The 23,485-nt window shown below is 38.4% G+C and overlaps 1 long non-coding RNA gene across 1 annotated transcript; it reads right to left on the bottom strand.

Moving 5' to 3' along the window:
- Positions 1-189: 189 nt before the first annotated feature.
- LOC135280548 (uncharacterized) lies at positions 190-18,401 on the bottom strand. The gene is made up of 4 exons (XR_010347434.1): positions 18,324-18,401; positions 14,077-14,193; positions 2,491-2,548; positions 190-488 (listed from the first exon to the last, which is right to left on the bottom strand). It is a non-coding gene; the product is annotated as an uncharacterized LOC135280548 (long non-coding RNA).
- Positions 18,402-23,485: the final 5,084 nt, after the last annotated feature.

Raw genomic sequence — 23,485 nt, 5'->3', positions numbered from 1 at the left:
CCAGTGTTATGATTTATGAGTATCTTCTCAGAATAATTAACGGACAACAGGTGGCAGCATAATAATTTTGATTACCCAGCGGTTCATGAAACCACTACAAAGGTGACTTCATTTACTGAATAAGAAAAGGACAACAATTAAAAATTACACAAAGCAACCCTTTTATGCCTTTTTGTTTTTCACCCTTTGTCTGTCCAACAGAAGACTTTATTTAGGCTCATTGCCTCCCTTCTCAAATATCCGGAACTTAGATTCTGTGCAGAAGACAATGGTGCCCAAATCATGGTGCTGGAAGAATTATTTAGCTGTCAGGAAACACTTTAATCTCATGTTGTCAGTTTTTATAAGACCAGTGTGTTATTTTTAAAATCTGTTTGCAAAGCTGTACCATGCGGGCCAAAGTTCATCCCAAAGAGTAGGTTTTTGTTTTATAATTTTGCATTATTGCTGAAATGTTGTCTTGGATTCCACTTACATGAAGTTAGAGCCTGAAAAAGTCAAAAGAGTATTTTCATGGTTCTCCTCTTATATATGCAGTGCTTCTCTCTAAAGGACTTTAACCGATCTCTAGTGATCACAGAATGGGAGGAAACTTTCATGGAATGGTTTTGGTGGGAAGGACCTTTATCTTACCTTTGTGGTAAGACACATTTTGCTGCTAAGTTTCTCAAATAATTGCTTAAATTTGGCTTATTACTGTGGCTTCAGGCCCCATGCTCAGACAAATCCCATTTAGCCAAATCTGCCATATCTATAGAATATCTAACTTTACCTTCCATCACAAGCAGCTTTCCTGCTGTCATTGGGTTACACAGAGCACCAGCAGTGGGAATAGAGAATGCATTCTCCAGAACTGCAGCAATGGCAATATGTATATCAAATACCACCAAAATAAATTGCTCAGCGGCACAGATTTGTCCAATTCTATTTCTTAAAAATAGGCTTAGGATGATCTGTATTTACAATATGTTCACATTTCCATATATTTGATCCAATCCATAAGGCCCCAAGTAGCTTTTTCTCCCAGAAACTTCATCTCAATGTTGATGGATTCTTTCTCATCACTATTCCACACACTGCCCTCCTCCTTATTTCAATTGATCACAATTTCTTAGCACTTTTGATAGGCATATGTTGACATGGAAGAGGACATAACAACATCATCCAGATGGACACATTTTCAAAGTTAATCAATAAAACTTTGGGTGAAGTCAGTTTGAGTTGCAAGTGTTTAAAACTTCCAAAAATTGCAACTGATGGTGAGTAAAGCATGGAGCTGTGGTGTGTTTGCTCACAGGATGTAAGTTACATTGCAGAACAAAGCTTTACTTTAACTGACACTTATTCTTAAATACGGTTCAAATATTGATTAAAATAAGTGGGATAGTGTGTGGTTGCTTAATCTTTATTAAAAGATAAAGAGTCTAACATCTACCAGAACTCAGTGCACTAATGCCAACAGACCACTGCCAGCATGCACCAGCTTGGCCAGTGGAGCCAAGAGCTTCCTTCTCATCCTCCCTAAAAATAAACTGAACACGTTAAAATTCTAATTCTGCTCTGGAATCTGACAGCAAAAATTGTTAGTATTTGTCTGCATGCCCAAGACAGCATATGCAAAAGGAATTTTGGTACTATCACAATGACTATATTATAGGCTTATCATTTTTAATTGACTTTATTACTTACAAAAATATTCCTACAATCCTGCTTTGCATCAGTTCTGTAACAGTCTAGCACAGAACTATGAAATATTAATTCCTGTTACATTCAGATTTTAAACTATCTGATGGAGAGCCTGGCTAATAAATAAAGGCAATTTCCCAGAATATTAAAAACACTCAAGTTTTTGCAAGGGTCCTTAGTGAAAAAATAAATAAATTACTGCTTTGGAGATCAGACTTGGTTTATACCCCTCCCTTCCCCTGAGAACTCAAAGACACCCCTACAACCAAATACTCTTATAATGAAGCCAATTTTGTCCTTAGTAGTTTTATCAAACCTTTAATACCACATTAGCTGCTTAATATCCAGTGAAAGTAGGAACAGAAAAGCACCAGCATCCAACTGCAGTCTCAGAAGAGATGAAGGAAAAATTTGCAACAAATCATTTATCAGATTAATGCAGCTGCTTTTGTTGCTCATGAAATAGCCACAAGCTTTCTGCAAATGGAATAATAATAATAATGATAGTCAACCAAAAAAAACCCCAAAATTAAAAAAAAAATAATAATTTAAAAAAAGAGCGTGTATGCCACAGTTTGTTCTAATTAATGTTTTAATTTGGGACAGGGTCTCAGTGGTGATGTGTCTGGTCTCTCACATGACACCATTTTTCTCTTTGATTGGGTCTTGCAGGGGGATTCACGGTGCAGGGTTTTACACACAGATCTTAAAGAGATGACTGCAAATATAAATGAACACAACTGGGTTCCCCCACTAACACTCAGTTATGGAAATGCTGACATGGATTTAACTGGAATTACTCACTTTGACAGCAGGGAGTTTGACAATCTTCTGATTGTTTCCAACTTTTATGCCACATCAGCTAGAAAGTAAAATTAATTTTAAATTAAATAGAATAAAAGCTCCTACCAGGAAATTTTACCAGATTTACATAGATAAATTAAGGCACAAATATTCTACATGTTCTATGTCATTGAGTTGAGCTTTTCTGGTGGGATTCTCACGTGGGAAGTGGCAAGCTTTAAAATGGTATATGTGCTCAAATCATGATGTGATTTTAGTACTTTGTTTCCCATCAATTTTTAAATTAATTATCTGGAAGCAAGCAGCGGTTCATTTTTGGTCATAGACTTTTTGATTAGAAGCTGTGACCCTTTATGCCTTTTTGGCATGCTCTATACAACACCAATGACATGCAGCATGACCTCTGACACCTGATTCAACAAAAAGTAACTCCCGGACAGATCTTTCATATTCAGCAATCTCTTTGTTACTCTGGGACACTTACCCAATTCCATCCCTTAAAATCCACTATGTCTCCCCTTTTTCTCCCCTACCCCCTCCTACTCAGCAACTTATTTGGTAGCAACGTTTCTGTCCTTCCATTTGTGTCTCTCCTTCTGTTTTTACAAACTTTACACTATACCATCGTCCCATATGTTTGTGCTGCACACAAGGAGGTTTCTTTAGAAAGCGCTGATGCTAATTATAAATTTAATTTGCATTTTAATTAGAATGGTAGCAAATTAAAAGCGTGGCAGCTGGAGAATTTTGAACGCTTTGCAGAGATTTGGTGTCAGTATCTCCCTGCTTCTGACTTCGCTCTCTTTTCATTTTTCCCCTCACTATCTTTCATTCACACAAACATATTGGCAATTTTTCTCCTCTCTTGTTTCTTTTTTTTTTGTCTATTTTTTATTTCTCCATTTTCCCCCCAAGGATCAAGTTATAAATTATTTCTTTTTTGTACTGATAAACAGTATACTCTTGTCTTGTGCCAGTACACCGTGTACTGTAGTGATAGTGCAGCTTTTAAGTGAGCTTTTGTGAGGCTCTGTCAGTGCTGCCCTATTTTGCTATTTATATCCGTCGTTTATTTACAGGTAGGAATCTTTGCTATACCCCCTTGACTAATTTCAAATTCCAGACCACAGCAGCAAACTCTAGCCTAGCCCTAGACATTTCATTTTTTTTTTTAACATGCTACAAATTTGCAGTAAGTCTGGAGAACCTTAACAAAAGCCATTCAGAGTGCACGGGGGACCGCTCAACTTTATTCTCTACTTAGCAAACGCTGCTTTCAATGTGCTTTTGGACAAAAGGCTGAAGTAATCTGTCAGTCTTTTGGTCCATATAATGGCAAATATTCTGGCCCAAGCGTCTCCCAGTGCTGTCTTTCATTTGCCATGCGAGCATGTCTGGGTTTAGTCCTCACGTGAGCACATTTAGTCAGTTCTGTCATTTTCCCTATGTTGCATCTCCATGGTCATTTTCATTCCTTCTGTTCGCTTCCCCCACGGTGTCCTTGCTCAATAATTTTCATTAATTGATTGACAGCTCTGATAGACCCAACTAACCTCTATCTCACTCTCATGTCGGTTTTTAAATAAGTACTTGTACGTCCAATGACCTTGTCGCCTCATCAGATATCAGAAAATGAGCATGCAGATATGGAGGAAGCTGATTAGCAAAATAAGGAAGATCTCACTCCTGGCGTAAGTCCATAATAAGCTCTGACAACTAACTTTAGAGTTAGGCATTTAAAACAAAAGGGACCTACAAATGTGGAATAAATACACCTCAACCAGTTTCCTGAGCGCTGGCTGCAGTTAAAGGAAGATTTGGAACATCAGGAACATAACAACCTTTATAAAAGGCTGGAAAGCAAGCTCTATTTCCAACATGGGAATTGCATGTTGGAAACACTCAACCTTATTTTACAGTTTATAATTCTGTTTTCATATACCTGGACAGCATTGTTTAGCTCCCCAAAATCCATCCATAGAAGAGGAAGTGAATGTATAAATAAAGCTATGTTTTATTTCATTTTATTTAATATACAACTGAATTATTTACAGCACACCAGTGATCTTTCCCATAGTAAAATTAATTAAACCTCAAAATATTGTGGGGTTTTTTTGTCACATACCCCTAAATGAAAAAAAAAAAATTACATGGGGTATTCTAGGTACTTTAATTAGAAATTTTCCTTGCAGAAAATATCAAAATTTAAACAGACAAAACCATCAGAAATTTTTATTTATATTTTTGTTTTAAATATGGGAAACTGAGGCCCAACGATGCTTGCAGGTCAGAAATTATTCCAGCTCAACTGAATCCCAGTCTTCCAGAATGCCACAATCTTTACTTCAGATCACTGCAGCACTGTAGGTTTCAATTTTTTTTTTTTTTAATATAGATAGAGATTTGTCAAGTGGCATTTCAGTTCTTTGGTACAGAGGATGCCAAATGCCAGTCTCACTCAATGTGCTTTAATGAGACAGATTAAGACTGTTTACCAAACTGCAAAACCTACCCAGCTTGGAGCTGCTGTTTGAGCTCCCTTAAGACCAGGAGATATAACAGAATAAACTTCACTGGCAAAAAGGAACAAGTATGTTGGAATATCACCTCTACATTTTCACCTGTGCAGACTAATTCTGATCCCACACCCCTTTTTCACACTTGCACAGCTGCAATTTTCATAGTTTCATCCCTTATTATTCCTACCAGTTTCACTCCTTATTCAGTAGGAGAACCAATGGGATGAGGCCTTGAAATAGAAATTACTGAAATTTAGTCTAATATGATCTTCAGAAAAAGGAGCATCTTGGTTTTTTCCCTCCTTTGGCTTCTGCATAGGTGAAAGACACTGGATTTTCTGTGTGAGGTGGAGTTATTACTGGCTCTCAGCAGACTGAAGGGCAAAGCAGGAAAGTGGAAAGGCAAACAAGTCAAAAAGTTCTCTAAGAAGGCCTAGCTGGAACTCAAGAATATGGACAGTGAAAAAAATCAACTACTACTGGTGGAGATTACAATTAGTGTAGGTGCATTCTAGTATTTATATCCAAGTATTTCATAGAATGTTTAATTCCTAAATCACTATGCTTTTTGGTGTGGCAGGATTCCTTGACTTTTCAGAAAGCTGATGCCTGGGATAGGTTGAGTCTGGAGTTGCATATAGATCATGCTCAGACTGCCATGGAAGCACTCCACCTTGGCACATCAGTCATCAAGAGCAAAAAGTGGTAAATTACCTTCAAAGAAACCTAGGGAAAGTATGTGACAGAAAATACTGAAAATTGTCTGTAAGTTATTAAGAGTTTAAAACATAACAAAATCTTGCTATGAAGGGCACTTGTCTTTCAAGAAATGCTATGTTTTTACAGAGGCAATTTAAAAAAAAAATAATAAAATCTTCATTCCCATGGGCAATTTCCAGCTGTACAAGATTCGAATCTCACCGCCAGGGGAGTTGAAAGTAGAAGTCTATTTCTGAAAGTTCCCTTAAAAGAATTTTTCTTAAGTGATTCTATTAATTTTAAAGCCTTCTGGGCTACCAACAAAAAATTCAGTGACCTCAGTGAAAGTAACCACATGGGTCTAGACTGACTATTTACAGGAGTAAAGCTTTGCAGAAGCTAAATCAACTAAATTATCTTCAAGATCTAACTTCCACAAGACTTAAGAAACATTAGGCAAAATGCTGATACTTGGTTACCATAATTAACCTTGCATTTTAATTGTATTATTGCCCAGTAAAATTCTGACTTCTGTTGCACTGTTATACACCCTGGAATACTTTTCTCCTCTGGAACATAAACAAATCAAAACAAGCTCAACTGCTGGATGAACTCTGGTCAACTGAATTTCTTTTAATAACTTTTTATTATGAAGCTGTCCATGGAGGACACTGCATTCTCCAAATTACAAGCCTTCCACCTTAGCACTTTGGAAAGGCTTGGATTTTATTTCATGTAAGTTTTTGCAGCTGTACAAAATACTTTCATTAACCCAAGAATGGATTATTTGGAGTGCTAATTAATTGATTCTTCAAAATGCCAATTGACATACTCCTAGGGAAAACCTGATCTAAGCAACTATGTTAATCAAGCTATTGTACTTATGGTTCTGTCTGAATATCAGACCATCTGAAATGAGGAGAACTTTGCCATTACTATCCTGGACCTCTTGTGGGCAGCTAATTAATATGAGTAGACTATGACAGTTGCACTTGTACATTCACTGTACTGCCTGACAATAACTCTATAAAATTAGATTTCAGCTAAAGAATGGAAACAGTGTTAAATACCATTATTTGCCTTCCTTTGATGTCTGAGAGTCATTATGAAAGCAATTACAGCAGTTTCTCTGTCTGTATGTCTACAGGGTATTTATCTGTATCTGTCTGAGTCCTTTGCCAGGTGGAGAATATATGGCATATTAAAGACAAGGGAATTCAGCCTCAATTATCAGACTATGAACAGAAGAAGAAACAAAATCAGAGTTTTGCAGATGATCCTGCCAGAAAACAGCAATTTAATATTAAAGGCAGGTAATCTGGGGAAAACTTGCCCAGTGCAGGGTCTTTTTATTTTAATATCACTGATTTCCCCCCTCCTTCCATTGTCCTATTTTGTTTCCTGTTCTTTCAGCTTCCATGTTTTTCTAATACCTCTGCTCACTTTAAATAAGCTTTTGCTAGGTTTGAGAGTCTCATCAACGTGAGACTTTTTTGTAAGCCCTACTTTTTGTTTCTTAATTACACAGAGATATTCTGCCATCGAAGAACCCCTCAGAGGAAACGAGATTCTGGGTGGGGTAAGGCCAGATTGAGGCAATATGCTGGAAATACAGTGAGGAGCTTTTTGCTACCTACAGGAGACTGATGTTCCATTCTGCCTGAGCCCAGTGTTTTTTTTCTGCCCTCCACAGCAGTATGACAAAATCCACAGGTTGGCTGATAGGTTAAAGCTGTACTAACTTTACACCCAAAAGGGCCAGATTCATCCTTTGAATTCCTTCAGCTCTATTCACACAATAGGCCACTGGACAAATAAAGACAATCCTTCCATTACTTTTCTGTGTTACTGAGTTTAGAACTGAGAAAATTATGTTCTGAAAAAAAAACCTTTGAAAAATACTAATTTTTTAAGCAAACGTGTATACAGAAAGCATGAACATTTCACTTTTTCACCTGAAAAAAATATTAGTCCTTAACTTCTGTTTTCAGTATATTGAAGTAACATCCATTCATTATTCCTTCATAATTTCCAAAACGTGGATAATTTAACAACTTGTCCTCCCAGTGTTCTCCAATAACAAACCTCACCACAAATCTCAAAATGTCAGCTCCACCAAGAATTGGGATTTCTGGTGCCGTCACTAAACTCTGGTGATGAGGTTTCATAACTGCACCTGAACCATCATGCAGAGTTAGGATTTGGGCAGATGAAACAAATGCCTGGTATTTCCAAAGGGATTGCCCAGTTGTACCACAGACAGAGGGAAGCAGTACAGAGCTGCATGAAAGCTGCTTTCCCTCCCCATTCAGGGCTGACAGGATGCTGATTTATCTTAGTTGCCTGCTATCCATCATCATTTGACAGTCTGGTGAATGTATCGATAAAAGCCAAAGATTCTCCTCTTGGTAACCCCAGATTTCTGATGCTTTATGCTGTCTTTTGTTTTAAATAGAAAGGCAGGAACATTAGCAAAAGTCATGCTGACCATCAGGCACGACGACTACTGTGAAACTTGGGTTTATTTTTAGGAATAGCCTTTAACATGATATTAAAAAATAATAAATCTAGACTCTGTGTGTATGTGTGGAGAGGGGGTAGATTTAATACATTAAGATATTCTAGGGGCAATTTAGATAAAAGGCACTGTAGTGTCTGACCATGTAGTACCTATGCCTAGAAGGGTTTGACTGTGTCTGCCATCAGATGAAGGCTGACCCAGTCTTCAAGAAATCTGGACTCTTTTCCAGCTGCATATTCTTTTTTTTTTTTTTTTTAACTTTTAAAGAAAGCTTATTAGGCTACAGACATTTCCTTCTACCCTCCTCAGATATTTTACTGGCAGTCTCATGTTACAATCTTCTTCCATCCTATAAGGGCATATTCTGATCTTGGTCATTGGAAATCTTAATTCTTGCAAAATTAGAATGTTTATAAAAAATGTGTTTGTCTGTGCAAATGCACCTAAATATATATGCTACAAGAATTTTTATTTTAAAAGATTAATGAATGACGTAAGTCTCATTAAAAACTTAATACCTTCTGAGCAGAGATACTGTGTTCCTTCAAAGAAGGAGGAAAGGATTTAATGATATATTAGACATTTTACAGTATAAATATATTCTTGATTAATTAAATCTGTGTAGTCTATTGCCTTACCCTGAGGAAACTACGATATTCAACAATGCTTTTCTTAATAAGAATAAAAACCCAAACAACTTGCTTTTGATATTTAACCTAAGAGAAGAGATGTAGAGAAAAATATTTTATGAACTTGTATAAACAAAGAAATTTAATTCTTTCCTTTAATTAAAAAGAAACAATGCAACTTGTAAGAAATGTAAGAAACACACTTACTTTCTTCAAAAAGGAAGATTAATACAGGTTAAAAAGCCTTTCCAGTTTTACAAAATTAATACTGTGCTTAATTACATGAGATTAAAATTTCATTATACATTATACTTTAATTGGCATAGAAAGGGCCAGAGGTTAAAACCTTTGCACGAGTTACCTTTTGTACTGTTCCAATATCTAATAACATAGCAGTTTTAAATTATAAACCCTGACAACATTTAACAAGTTTCTTACATGTTTTAATTTTACCCTAGTAATCTTTTATGTGGAGCAGTAGTGCTCCTGAGGTCATAATCCTGGACAAGGAAACAAGCAAAGACAGAAATCACTACAAAGCCAAAGGGGCTGGATGTTATTGGATTATGGGATATTCCTACCTGGACTCCGATATCAGCTATAGGTTCAGACACAACAGCTGTGATGGTTAAAACACACTGTGTGGGGCAGCTTTTTGCCTCCTAAACAGGCAGCTGGACCTTCAAAAACACCGGGAACTTCTTGGGAAAAGACCAAAGAAATCTGGAGGGTCCTTCAAGTGGCCTTGAACTGTTTAAACCAATGATGCCAGGCTCTACAAGTGGGATTTTCAGGGGACTCCAAGGGGTTTAGGCATACAAAGCCTATTGACTTCTAATGGAATTAGGACACCTATTCCAGAGGTGTTTGGAAAACCCAACACTACTTAGGACAATGTTCCTTCTACATAGATAAGAGAGGCAACTGTTTCAAGGACAAACACGACTCATTTTTGGAAATGAATAAAATAATTTATTTATATGTATGAGGAACATTTTGCTGGTAAGCCACTGCATTTCCACTCTACCTCCTCTATGTAATGAATCCCTAATGAATCCACCTCGTTGGTGGATCCAGGTGTGTCTGGAGAATTGATACTGTTCTACAAATACTGATTTGCACACCCACCAATAGATATTTTAGTGTTGCTGCAACTGACCTCTTGAATAGTCTTTATTCCTGAACAAGTCCAGGGAAAAAAGGATTTTTTAAGGAGTCAGCAGCAACTTCTGCCACTACTGGGACTCAAAATGCAATCTCTTCCTACTGAATTCAGTGATTATTGATTACTCTTCAGTGCTGGAAAAGTCAGTGTGTAGATGGACTCCTTGCTGTTTAAACACCAACCACAAGAATTTAAGACTGGACCAACTGAAAAAAAACAACTTTCTAAGCCATATTTTGACCTTTCCCCCCATCCTATACTTCTGGGCATGTGAAAAATTAAACAAGAGATGCTTCTTATGGCAAATCCAGGCAGCTCAGCATCTACATCATGCAAAAAACTGCATCCACAAAGAGCCATGTGTTGTTTAGCAGCATCCCACAGTGACCTGGAGAAAAGGGGTGTTTGTCCATGCTGTCACACTGAGGTGAGAACAGTTCTAATTACCTATTTTTTTCCTGAGGTAGTTTACAGTTGAATCTCATTATTGGATAACTGTTTAATCAACTCTAAAAAAATACAGTATAATTAGATACAACATGAGGAAAGGAGGGAAGCAGCTCCAAGAATGGCAGAAGCCAACTCAGTATTTTGTGAATATCTCATTTGAACCAAAATTCAGGTGCTGAAAAATACAGGGTTTGTGCTTTTAAAACATTTAACAATCTTACACTACATCTTTAGACACTAAAACAGTTGTTCAGAGTCCCATTTGAATTAAATTAGTGTAATTTCATCTAAATCAGAGATGTGCTGATTTGCCAAGTATGAGTCTCTGACCCACACTCTTTTTTAGTAGCATACCAACTCTGAGCCTGATAATGTTTTCACTGAAAAAGAAAACTTCAAAGGGATTTTTGAGTGGTTAATGAAATTCAGGATGAGGCCTTCTGCAAGTAACTATAGAGAGTAATTTTAAAATATCTTCTTCATTAAAAGGACAAACTTTCAGAGCCAGCAAATGGAATTCTGTAATTAAAACATGTTTGTTTAAAAAAAAATAAATCTGGAGAGGTCTTGGACAGTGAAATAATATCCTTTAGATTAGTGTTTAATTGAAAACAGTATTTACTGCTCTACTGCATTTGATAGAGCTCTTTACTGTGCTTCTTTATGTATAATTGTATTTTGCAACCAATTTAAAATAACTAGATGAGTGCAGTCCTTATGTAAGGTGAAGATGAGTCCTTGCAAGGATAGCAACGTCTACAGGGGTTTCTTTCTGACAGATATGAAAAAGTAATTTTCATTCTGCTACTTTCCTATGATCCTTTCTGCATATAAAATGCCTTTCACAGACATATACACACACAGGACTCCTCACCTGAGAGCAATACTTCCTAAAATACAACACAGCCCTCTCTAATACTCATCCCATCTTTGATTTAGAGATGAGTCAGTCCTAACAATAACTTTTTTCCTCTAAGAGCATAATCTGTTGCTTTTTATACCGATAGTCTTTTTAAAATGTGACTACAACAATTCTAACAAAGAAATAAATAGGAACAATTCTGCCTTGACAATGTTATGGGTAAACAGTTCAAAAGATAATTCTAAACTTCCAATTGCAAAGGGGGAGTTTAGGGCAAGTGACTCTTTTCCCTGCCTTAGAAGTATCACTGGTTTTACCAGATTTTTAAATTCATAAGCTCTTTGAGCAGCTCTTGCAAGAAGCCTGAGTACTGAAAATTTGGCCATGCCAGTAGAAATATTAATGAGCTTGGGTTTGGATGATTATGCAGCCCATTTCCTCACCCCACTGACAATTGCCTTGTTGCATCTTTGATCAAGTTTAGTTTAGATACACTCAGATCAATGACCCTGTCTGTCCTCATACTCATAAAAGATGAGTTTAACATGATGCTATTGAAACAGCAATAATAATGCCCTGCCACACTAGGAAAAAAATGTGCTGCAAGTCAGAATATTTCCTGGTAAAGATATTACATTTTTTAAATGTGATTTTAAAAGCAGGAAGAGGATCTCAGTATGACTTATTTGCATGTGAGAGACTCAAGCTCTTCCCTTCTGTGCCCATGCTCTGATTGCATTTAGCATCTCGGCCTATTGTTATAGACAAGACAACGTCCAACTCTCCCAAGGTTAATTGACTGCTGTTCTTTGAAATATACATGAGAAACTGTATTGACTGTCTCACATCCAACCTCACCTGTCATCAGGAGGAGAACAGGAACAGGCGAAAGGACTCCACAAATGGATGAGAAGGACAAAGGTGAAATGCAAAGGGCAGCACTAAATTTCACCAAAATCCCTTCTCTGTTGTTGTCTTGTGTGTTTTCCAAACCAGCTCATTGTGATTAGAAAGAGTCTGTAATTTTAAGAAGAGATCTCTCCTGTAAATTTACCAAGTCACCCAGTTCTCCTAATGCTATAGGGTCTCAAGGCAACTGAACCCAACAAACAGGAATATGCAGATGGCCCAGATTCATTTGCAAAATTAACATTTGTAGCTTTTCAGCCTTTCCTAAGGATGGTGATTTCTTCACATATGGAAATACTTCTACAACATTTTAAAGTCTATACTGATCAAACTTCCAGAAATAATAATTTTATCTCAGATACTACAATACCAGGACCCCAATCACCTAAATAAAAAATAAAATGACAAACATTATGTTGGCATGATCTGACAGACTCCCATAGGGAGAGTGAATTAGACCCTCATCTCTGAAGTGTTACATGTAACTTCCTTAGCTCTTACATCAAATTTCAGCCTTGCAGTATTAAACCTGATTATGCCACTACATCTGCTAAAAAAAATATTTTTTTTGCAAGAGTTGTCTGAAGGGAAAATGTTCTTCCCTGTGACTTCCACATGTGGTCTGCACACAGGGATATCAGAAGTGCAGCATCTTCTGGAGATATCTCACAGAAGAAATAATGTCACATAGGAACTGACAGTCTAAATTGCAGTCTTTCCAGGCTCATTTCTTCAAGGGATAGAATTAAATTTGGCTTAAATATCACACAACTTCCCGTGTTTTCAATGCTCTGACACCAGGAGAACAGCTGGAATTGTTAAACCTCAGCACACCTTGAAAGCCGCCCCATGTAAAACGGAACAAAAGGGGCTCTTTTTTCAGATAAAAAGCATTGTTTTGTACAACACGCCTGTCTTCACACAACAGCAATTATTGTTATGCTCAGATTGGAAAAGGGGTTTACCTCAGACTGCTGACACAGCCCTACCCACAGAGCCATCCCCTGAAGAGCCGGGAGAAGCCAAGCACACATCTGATTTTTGTGACTCGTGTCTCCACGATGACAAGCCCGCACAAGACACATTTCTGATGATGAGATAACCCCTGGTAATGCCTCCACCATGATAACTGGATTTCTGCTAAGCTTTCCATGACCAAATTACAGCCATAATCATGACACACTGCACACCACTGCCAACAGCATAAAGTGACACCTGCTAACAACAGCTTGAAAGGGAACTTGTTGGTGTGACCAGGAACATAAACAATAAATAAGGGGCTGTTTTTTCTAAAACTTGCTCATATTGGATCAGGCTCAGCTTGGCAGCCTCACAGAACCAGAGCCCAAATTCACAAGGGGCACAAACTCTGAGAGCTGTGAAGCACTTTGTTGCTAAAAAAAACCAAAACACTCTCCATATCATACGAAGGAGTACCAGTCACACAGATCCAATTAAATCTCTTTGGATTGCACTCAACCTGCATCTAGACTTTAGTATAGAAAATCTACACATGCAATGAGTCCAAAAGCCAGAGGTAGCATATTTTCATTGCTCAGCTCAGCACTAGGAGGTTACAAATGCCAGTGTCCTACTCCCTCTCAAAATCTCTCATCTCCTACCCCCTACCTGCCAGTTTTATAGAGCATTTCCCTTGCCACTAATTCTGATAGCATGCCCTAATTAACTCATTTTATCTTTTGGTATAAATCAATTACAATTAAAATATAGTTTGTCAAACCTCAGTGGACTGTTGTTTCATGTTAAAAACATTTTTTACTCATGAGAGAAAGTGTGATTAACTTCAATAGAAAGCTTAAAGTTCAACTTACTATGTGCAGAGGGAATCAAGCAGAATCCTTTGCAAAACACTCCAAGCTTATCTCTGTGTGAGGAAACTTCAACAAGTGGAGGGTTTTACACTGGTCACTGAGAACATGGGTCAGGATCTAGGAAAAAAAAAAAAAAACATTGGTAAGTTGTTGGCTTGGTTTTGTTTTGTTTTAAAAATGTGGTGAATAAGATGATGAAAGAAAATGCAGCACTTGAAAAGATCAAAAAGAGCTTTTTAGGTGTCATGCTTTTTTTGAAATATATTTGAAACATGCAGTACTGTATTTTAATTTCAGATGGGAGGTTAAAACACAACAAGTCCAGTGTTCCACCACAGATAAGGGATTCAGTTTCCTTGGCCATGAGTTAGCAGTAGCAGAAGTTTGGCAGAGCTCCCTGTTTCAATAGGGCCAGAGGTGCACTGGAAGTGTCCTGTCCCTGCTCTTATCACCACAGAAACCATTTTAAACACTAAATAAACAGTAGAATACCCTTCCACACACTAAAAATGTGTTATATATTAATTATCTAAGATCCTATAGTCCCAATAAATGTGATGGAGAGAGCTGAAACAGAAAAAATAATCTATACCTAGATAAATGGGACTGTAATACTTTATTTCTTTTTACCTTAGGGCAATTTTGTTACCACAGTGTCACAGAATACAACATGGAAAATCCTCATCTGACAGATTTCAGTGGTAAGGGATAAGGGAAGGGGACACATGCCTGAGGGGGGACCCTTAGGAGGACACCCGTGGAGGATCCCACAGTATGACACACATCCCTGAGGGATGGCAGCCCCTGAGCAGCCCACAGGACACCCCTGAGGAGCCACCCCATGGAACATCAGCAGCCCACCCCAAATTACTGATTTCCAAGAAGAAATTAAAAGAAAATTGATGTTTTATAAGATTCTTCCACTTGGTTCAAATCTATGCATAGATGCCACAATTATTTTCCCCTGCTAATTGACACACCAGCCCCACCTTACTCCAATGGAGCTGCATTTTCACCCAAAACCACTGGCACTGCTCCAGCAGTCCACTTCAGCATGAAGATCAGCTGATTTTAAAACCCCTAACCATCATAAAACTGGTGTGTCTAAAATTTAAAATTACTTGGGGCATCTTCAGCCCTGAGTTTCCTGTTCAGCATCCTCAGGCACAGCACCTGAAATCCAGGTGGCTGCACTAAAAGTCAAAGTTTTCATTCCCACGGGCACAAGTGCAAAGCAGTAAAAAAAGGGGGCATCATTTAACAACTGGATTTCTGCTGCACACTTGCACTGCAATAAATAAGATCCCTGTGTTTACCATCAGCTGGGAGGCCGTGATGATTGCTGCTCTCAGAAGCTTTAAATATTTCCTTTATGTTTTTATCCTATAAGATTCCATGGGTATTTTGCTGCACATTTGTAACGAGTACAGCTCTAGATTAGCAAACCACGGTTTTGTTTGACCCCAGCTACCATGTAAGCTTCTAGTTTTCTCTAGTCTAAAGTACACTGAAGTATTTTTCTGCTTTCCTGCAGTTTTTAAGTAGATAATAAGTCCCAAACTTCACCAGCCTTTAGCTGAAAGAAGCTTGTCACGGTGGTTGGTAGCTAATGAAGATCCTTTTAGTTTATCTTCATCAATTGTCAAATATTTGAGTCCATGAAGTGGTGTGATGAGGTACAAAGACAGATATTTGAAGGGATTTTAACTCATTTGAGCAATTACATGCTTAACTGCCCTGCGATAATCTGTCAGTCTGAGTCTTTTCTACACAGCAGAAGTGGGGAGTATTAGAATAGCTGGATTTAGAACATAAAGGCCTGGCCTGAATGGAAGAAAGGCACCAGAGAAATTAATTGCCAGTAACAAACAGCAGGACTGCTTGCAAGTTATATATCACATAGTTACCTACCAGCAGTGGTAGGAGCCAGCTGTAAAATAACAGGCTGAATGGTGACAAAACAGTCACTGCTATGAAATCAGGGAATACCATGAAGAATTTAAACTAACACTGGCTAATCGAGTACACTGTATTACATAAATTATATAGATACAGAGATAAAAATCTTGTGTTATGTAAAGATTTGCTACACCTACATTTCAGTAAAACAAACGTGGTTTTAATTATAGCCCTAGGAATCTTTGGAGGTGAGCCTGTAATTTATCTGCTGATATTTATTTGTGCATGTGTTTCTGCCATACTCGGAATATAAAACTTGTGTAAATCCACTAATGGAGAGCAATGAGTGAAATAAAAAAAGAAAAAAAATTCCTTTGTGTGTTATTCTTTGAGATTTTTCTATTAGAGTCAGATTATAAGGAAAATTTAACTGGTAGTGTATATCACTTATAATGGTTTTGTTACAATTTCCCTGGCCTCCAAAAGTTCTAAGAGGAGCCAATTATAGAGGAGTGATCTCACTTCAGGCTCAGTGCTGCTCAGGGCCACTGTTTGCAGAAACATGACACAGTTCTTTATCTTGTTTCTCCTGTCCCTGTCAGGTCCCTGATGTCATCAACTTGCTCCTTCTCCGGCCTCCCTCTTGACTTCTGGATGGAATAGGAAGATCCTTCCAGTAGAGTCCTTGCTATTGACTGCCAGGAAGCACAGTCATGGCACAGCGGGAGCATCCCACAGAGCTCTGTTCCACAGCACCTCCATCCTGCACCCTCAGAACCCTGCCCAGCTCAGCCACACCCTGGGATCTCCTGCACTGGGGACATATCCATCCCACTTACAGCCTTTACACACCAGAAATTCAGCATTTTTCAACTTTTGCACAGGTTTGGGGTTGGGTTTTTTCCCCCACTTTGGAATGACACCGTGAGGAATGTAGACTTGAGGCTACAATTAATGCAAGAAATGTCAAACACACATAGTGGAGTCTCTCACTGCCCTCCTGGTAACACAGCCCTTAAGTGACAAAGTGTGTTTCTATTGGGAGAGGGCCACTTCCTTCCCATTACCCATGTCAGTTATGATGTTTATTTAAGATTTGCCATCTCCCTGAGGTGCCAGCTCTGAGGGAGCTGCTTAGCATGGCAGTGCTGGGTATAAAACAAAAACCCTTCACCTCAGGGACTGTGCTTCAGCTCTGACCCAAGGTCAGGAAGGAAATAAGATAGGTAATCTCAGCTCTGTCCCTAATGACCAGTATTCCACATCACAATGCTACACATGGCTGTCAGCTTCTGCTCAGGAGAGGCCCAGGACACAGCCAGCATGGGGAACTAATTACCCTCCCATCCCAGGGAACACATGGGCAGCCTGGGAGCGCCGTGAGGTGCGGAGCAGGCTAATAAAGTGGAGGAGTGTCACACACATGGCTGTGGCACACGGTTCAGGAGCCACCTTCGTTTTCCTTCATTAATGAGGATTTTTATTTAAGGCTCACAGTATCACATTAACATATTAAAAAAAAAAAAGGAGAAAAAAAGAAAAAAAAAGAAGTGATTTATTCGCTCAGCCCAGCGTTGCAAACCTCACCTGCCTTTTGTTTTTACAGCCCTAATTCACATGGGCCAAATTAAGTCCAGACTTTTACGAGTGGGGCATAAAGGGCACACAGAGCTGCTCCCCCCTTCAGTGGAAGAAGGAACCATAAATTGGCTGCTTACACTGGAGAATCCAGAGGAAGAAATCATGCAGTGCCAGCAGCATTAGTTGGGTCACAGGCCACGTCTGAGCTGGGTGGACTGCAATGTGTTCTCTTTCCCTCCTAACTGTATGGCAGGGAAACCAGTAAGGAAGCTAAGTCTTCAAAGAGCTGATGTTTACCACACTCCTCCTGTACCCCTGGAGCAACCAGCACCCCTGGGTATGGCTGCTCACAGAGCACAGAAGGGTCTCTCCCTCCATGAGAGGGCTGAGCCTCATTAGCTCACAACCAACATTTATTGGGATGCAACAGCTTTCTGTAATTACAGCATCCACTAACAGCCTAGACCAAGGGGTGGAAATATCTGGCAGCAGAAACACAGGTGACTGCCAGCAGAGGTGCTCACAACTCTGCCACAACCAGGCAGCACCAGCAGAGCCAGCCAGGACATTCCTTTTGTCCAACAAAAGCCCAGAAGATACAGGAAGCTTAGAGGAAAACACAAAGCAATGTGCACCAAGGAAAGGGGTATCTTTAGAAGGTTATGTTTTTACAGCTGTTAAAACAGCAAAAGTGTTAGTTAAAATAAAAACAGATAGTAGAGAAAGCAGAGATTGGGAAATATCTGTTATAATAGACAGAAAGTTACCTTGACACAGACCCACATCTGCCTTTGCAGCAAAAGGCAGAGCCCACCACGTAGGAGCATTTCTACCCAGGAATGGGTGGCACCCTCTGCTTCCACCTGTGTGGGAACCTGGGAAATGTAGTCTCCCAGGTGGCCCGTCTCTTGCATAGGTTCCCCTGACTACATTAAATAACATGATTTTAAAGGAAATTAAGTATTTATATATGTGATGCTGGGCTTTTCCCCAATTGAAAAACAGATCCAAACTCTTTCGAGTGATGGGAATTATAAGCACATCCTTAAAAATCACACTGGTCCAAACAGGGAGAAAGCTAAGTCACATTTATCTTGTTCTGACTCAGACTGAACTGTATTAACTTGGGATGTTTATCTTTTTATTTAGACCACTGAATTTTGGAGTAGCACTCTGTGGATTTCATGTCTACCCTATCCAAGCAGCAACAGCATGAGAAAAACACCTGTAAGCTTCAGTGATAATCAAGGACAAAGAATCACAGTGTTCCCACCCTTTCTGAGGAAGACAAACCATTGGCAACTTGTGCAGATTTTTCTTCAAACTATATGTCACATAAAAATGTCAGACCAACTGGGGATTAGATCTAAAATCAGGCTGGAGTCTGTTTCACTGGAAAACAGTCAGAAGCAGTCTCCTTATATCTGTGAGGAAATCTGTACAGACAGACTGCTAGACCACAGAAGACAGGCAATGCACCCTCGTGGGTTTTTGTGTTTTGGTTACAGCATGTGCCTCCACCAGAAATACTCATCTAGTTCTCAGGTCCTGAATTAAGCTTAAACATTAATTGTACTTGCTGCGATGTCACAAATAAATGCAGCAAGTTCCAAAACTGAATCACACCATGTTGAACCCAGGCCTGGCAGATGCTCGTGTTTTCCTGGAACAGAAGCAAAACTGGCAGAATGAGGCACAGGCTGGACTTTGTGTCTCTACACCCAGTAGTAGAACTGAGCTGGTATATTTAGAAATGAACAGTGATGAGAACACAGATTCCAATTCCAGGATGTCCAGCATCCCTCTTGGAGCAGTGATCCTCATACAGGACAAATCTTAATTGCCAGAGTTACCACATTATGGTCGTAATTTGATAGGAAAATGGGATGCTGAAGGTGTGGCAGTAAAACCAGTTGCTTTCCACACTGTTCATTGAGACAGATGCAAATAAGCTGTGCAAACATGGGCAGTGAAATAATTTTTCCATTTAATTCAACAAGGATTTTACCTCATACCTTTTTAGTTTACCAGTTCCATAAGCTAAATTTACTGACATGCTGCAGAGAGTAGGACTAAAGCAGCAGGTATATGCTCATTGCTTTAATTCATTTAGTAAGTCCAGGTATAATAGAGATTTTCTATTACAGCCAAACCTTTGTGACAGAGGCAAAACAATCTTGTGGTAACACTAAAAATTATTATCACTTTCATTATCATAGCACATGGGAGCCTTCACTGACAACTGGAACCTATCACAGGCAAATACAAAAGACAGAGCAAGAAAGGAGTTTTCAGAATGCAGCATCTTCTATTTCAAGTGTCAGAGATAGCCCTCAAAAAATTAAATCTGCAAGGAACATGAGAGGCAAGTTTTGCCTGAGATCTGTTTCATATTCTTATTGGCATCATTCCCCAGGGGCAAGTAATTTTGAGTGCAATACAAAGTTGATAATATGCTGAGTATAATTATAATGAGGACTGATTAAGTTGGTAGCCAAAGTAGAGTAGCTTTATATCTGAGAGAGCATCATAAAAGAAAACCACATTAAAAGTTCTGGAAAAAAAATTAAAAAAACCTGCACACAGGGATTGACAACTCGTTCCCCAGTGAAATAACATCAAAGCTGATATATATTGTATGGAAAACAACCCACAAACAGAGAAAATATTCTAATTCTTTTAATGTTTCCATGTCAAAAACTTAAAATCTGAATACATTAGATGCTGCAAAAGAGAAGAAAGTATTGACAGCTGTAGCTATTCCATGTAATTAAGTTCAATGTGCCCCATTTTTCAGTAGCTGTTGAACAACTATGTTTGCCTTTGGAATTTTCTTCTCAGTTTCTCAGGAACATTTGGCAACAGAAACAATTTTTGAAGAAATCTTTTCAGGAACTGATTCATCCCTGATTCTAGGGGAATTACAAGAGCTAAGTGGTATAAGGGCTGATTAAGCCAGTCCACCGTTTGAAAGTATTTCCTCCTTTTGTTTTCTGTTTTTATTTCACATTTTCCTGTAGTCCTTCTCTGAGTCTGACATCTTAATGTGTTTTGAATTTGGAAGAGTAAATCCAGCTGGATGAAATCACACAAAATCTGAATGTTTCTCATGTCTGAGTCCTGCTTCTTTGACAGGCAGAACTCATGGATACAAATTTTTAATAATTATTTTTACATCATGCTCACTTAAATATGAAAGAAAAAAAAAGATTACCTGTACCCACTGTTGCAAAGTGGAATAATCACACAGGCTCTTGAGCCTAATTTTGTGATGGGTTGAAATAGTGGCCCCAAAGCAGCAGTGAACTTTTTAAGTGCCTCCCTTTGTATGGAGTCATTACAGTAAGTGCAATTATGAATGCTAAACTTAATAGAATGATTCAAATGCTGAATTTAAAGCATTTGCTTTGAAAAACCATCATTATCACACCAGCATGCTCCAGGTCCAAAATTATTCCAGTCGAAAGTATTAAATACATGGGATTTTTCTTTCCATTTTAACTGTATGGCAGATATGGTACCCGGCTGTGAAAATCCAGCACTTTACAGGAACCCAGGACCTTCTGGTTCAGCAAAGTCATCTCCCAGTTACTGCAGGCAACTGTCATTAAAAACAATTTAAAAGTAGTTCACATTCCATCTTAACACTACCAAAGCATTTTAGCCCTATTGCTTCATCACTGAACAGTTTCTCTTCTGGTTTCCAACCTCACTGTATTTTTAATTTATCCTGTCCACTCTGTCCAGCTATTCTTTCCCTGATCTAATATTATCCTGGGTTACAAAGACCTTGGATAATGGCTAATTTTTTTAAGAAATATGCAAGAATGTATCTTCATGGTTTACCCAAAATGCAGAGGCTTTAATGAACAGGAAAAAAAAAATCCCTGGGGCAGAAGAGATGCTAAGTATCATTGAACTGGGTATTAGAGAGCTGATGTATAAATACAGCATAAAAAAGGGTAATGCTGTCTTGTGCAGCAAAATGATACCAACACAATTAGTTCAATGCTGTTTTTAGAGTTTACTGAATATGACCTCTGCATTTTTCATCTTCAAAGGTTACTCCTAATTAGCATCCAGTGATAACATGTTAGAGATGCTTCTTTAAAAGATATCACAGCTCTAGCAATGAGTACTGACATGGTATCTATCAAAGTCTCATGGTGCCTGCAATTCTGACAAAAGGCACTCAAAAGGACTGGCACGTATCACCTTATTTGCATTTTTGCATTTCATTATGCTCATAATTGCATACCACCACAGCAATTCTTCCCCACTATCTCAGAAAACATTATCAGCAACGTCTGAAATAAATGCTTAAATGTCAACAATTGACGAGCAAGAAAAGCTGACCTTTGCAGGATCTCATTCTTCTGAGAATTGCCCTGGTATGACTCACTCCTTAACTTTCTGTTTGCGTTTGATAACACCAAAAGAACAGAGTTTCTGTAAGGAATGGTTCTGCGTGTTGGAAATAGAGGGGAAGTCAAAGAGCTGTAAAAATACCATCCATTTACACCAGCAGTCAGCTGGGATAGACTGAACGGTTGCAAAACCAACTCTTAAAGTCACCAAAATATAAAAGTGGACATTAACAGTAAGCGACAATGGAATCTCTGCAGAATTGCTGTACCCACATCAGAATTAAAGAGAATTTATCCAATATCAATATTATGCCAATGGACAAAACAATCTTTCTTCCACAAGAAATGTTTGACACTTATAAATCGCTCATCTAAACCCAAGGAAAACCATTCCCAGTCATGCACATATATTGACTGGTCTTCACTAGCCCGAGTTAAAATTTTACAATCATTTTTGCTTCCACCATCATTTTGTGGCTCCATTTACCTTGATTTGCATAGCAATTTTGGTGCACATTTAAAAAATTTAAAAAGAAAAAAACAAAACCAAAAACCAAAAAAACCCCACACTAACAATTTTAGCTTAAAATAAATTACACCACCACGGAAATTGCTGCCACTGTCCAAAAATGCTAATCAATTTTGAAAATCTACATCATGGCTTGTGTCCCAGATTTTTTCCATCCAATCCACATCAAAAAGAAATGATAGAAAATGATGTTCACATGTTCCACTGCTTGTTTGCTTGTTTTAGTTGAGGCATTGGTTATGCTTCAATGGCAAACTAATCGCCTGTTTGGAATCTCATCCAGTTTGTGTTACTTTTTTTTTAATGGCAGTATGGAGATGCTGCAGAAGATTTCAACATGGTCCACAGTGAAAGACTGAGGTTCTCTGACACAGGAAATTTTTAACTTCACTTTTAGAGGTATTAGCAAAAAGAAAAATTAATTGTTTTGACCAGTATTGCATGCTTTTGTTGAAGGACTTCATTTCCCTGTATTAAGTTTGTTCTAATGAAGCAAATACAACAAAACAGTCTGAAAAAAAAGCAAAAGCCTCTGAGGAGTATCAATTTTTCCAAGGCCCATAAAAAATCAGTACTCACAAACCTTCTAGGATCTAGAGGAATTCAGTAAGGAAATAAATGTACCTCTTATTCTCTCTTATTCTCTGCAATTAAAAACACCTTGCCAAGACTCCTTGTCATAATCCATGAACTGATCAATCTCAGTGTTCATACACAGTGTATACACAGGAATATGGCCCAGGATGTCATCCAAGGTGACTGAAAGGACTAGACCTGCAGGTAAATTCCTATCTGAGATTTTCCTGTATGTTACCAGGCAAAGTGCCTCTGCCTTTAGAAACAACTGACAAAAACCACTGGAGAAAATACAAGATAGTAAACAAAAACATGCTTTAGGATTTAATTTATAAGTTCTATTTTGCACATTCTACAACACATGAAAGAGAATTATTCTTCCAGAACAAACCACTGTGTTGCATCAAGTCCTGAGGAGCTTCCTAACTCAATGGTTCACCTTGCTTGAACCACACAT

Source organism: Passer domesticus, chromosome 14 (genome assembly GCF_036417665.1).
Source record: "Passer domesticus isolate bPasDom1 chromosome 14, bPasDom1.hap1, whole genome shotgun sequence".
Lineage (NCBI taxonomy): Eukaryota > Metazoa > Chordata > Aves > Passeriformes > Passeridae > Passer > Passer domesticus.
The sequence above is the reverse complement of the archived record's forward strand: the minus strand, read 5'-3'. Positions and strand labels throughout refer to the sequence as shown.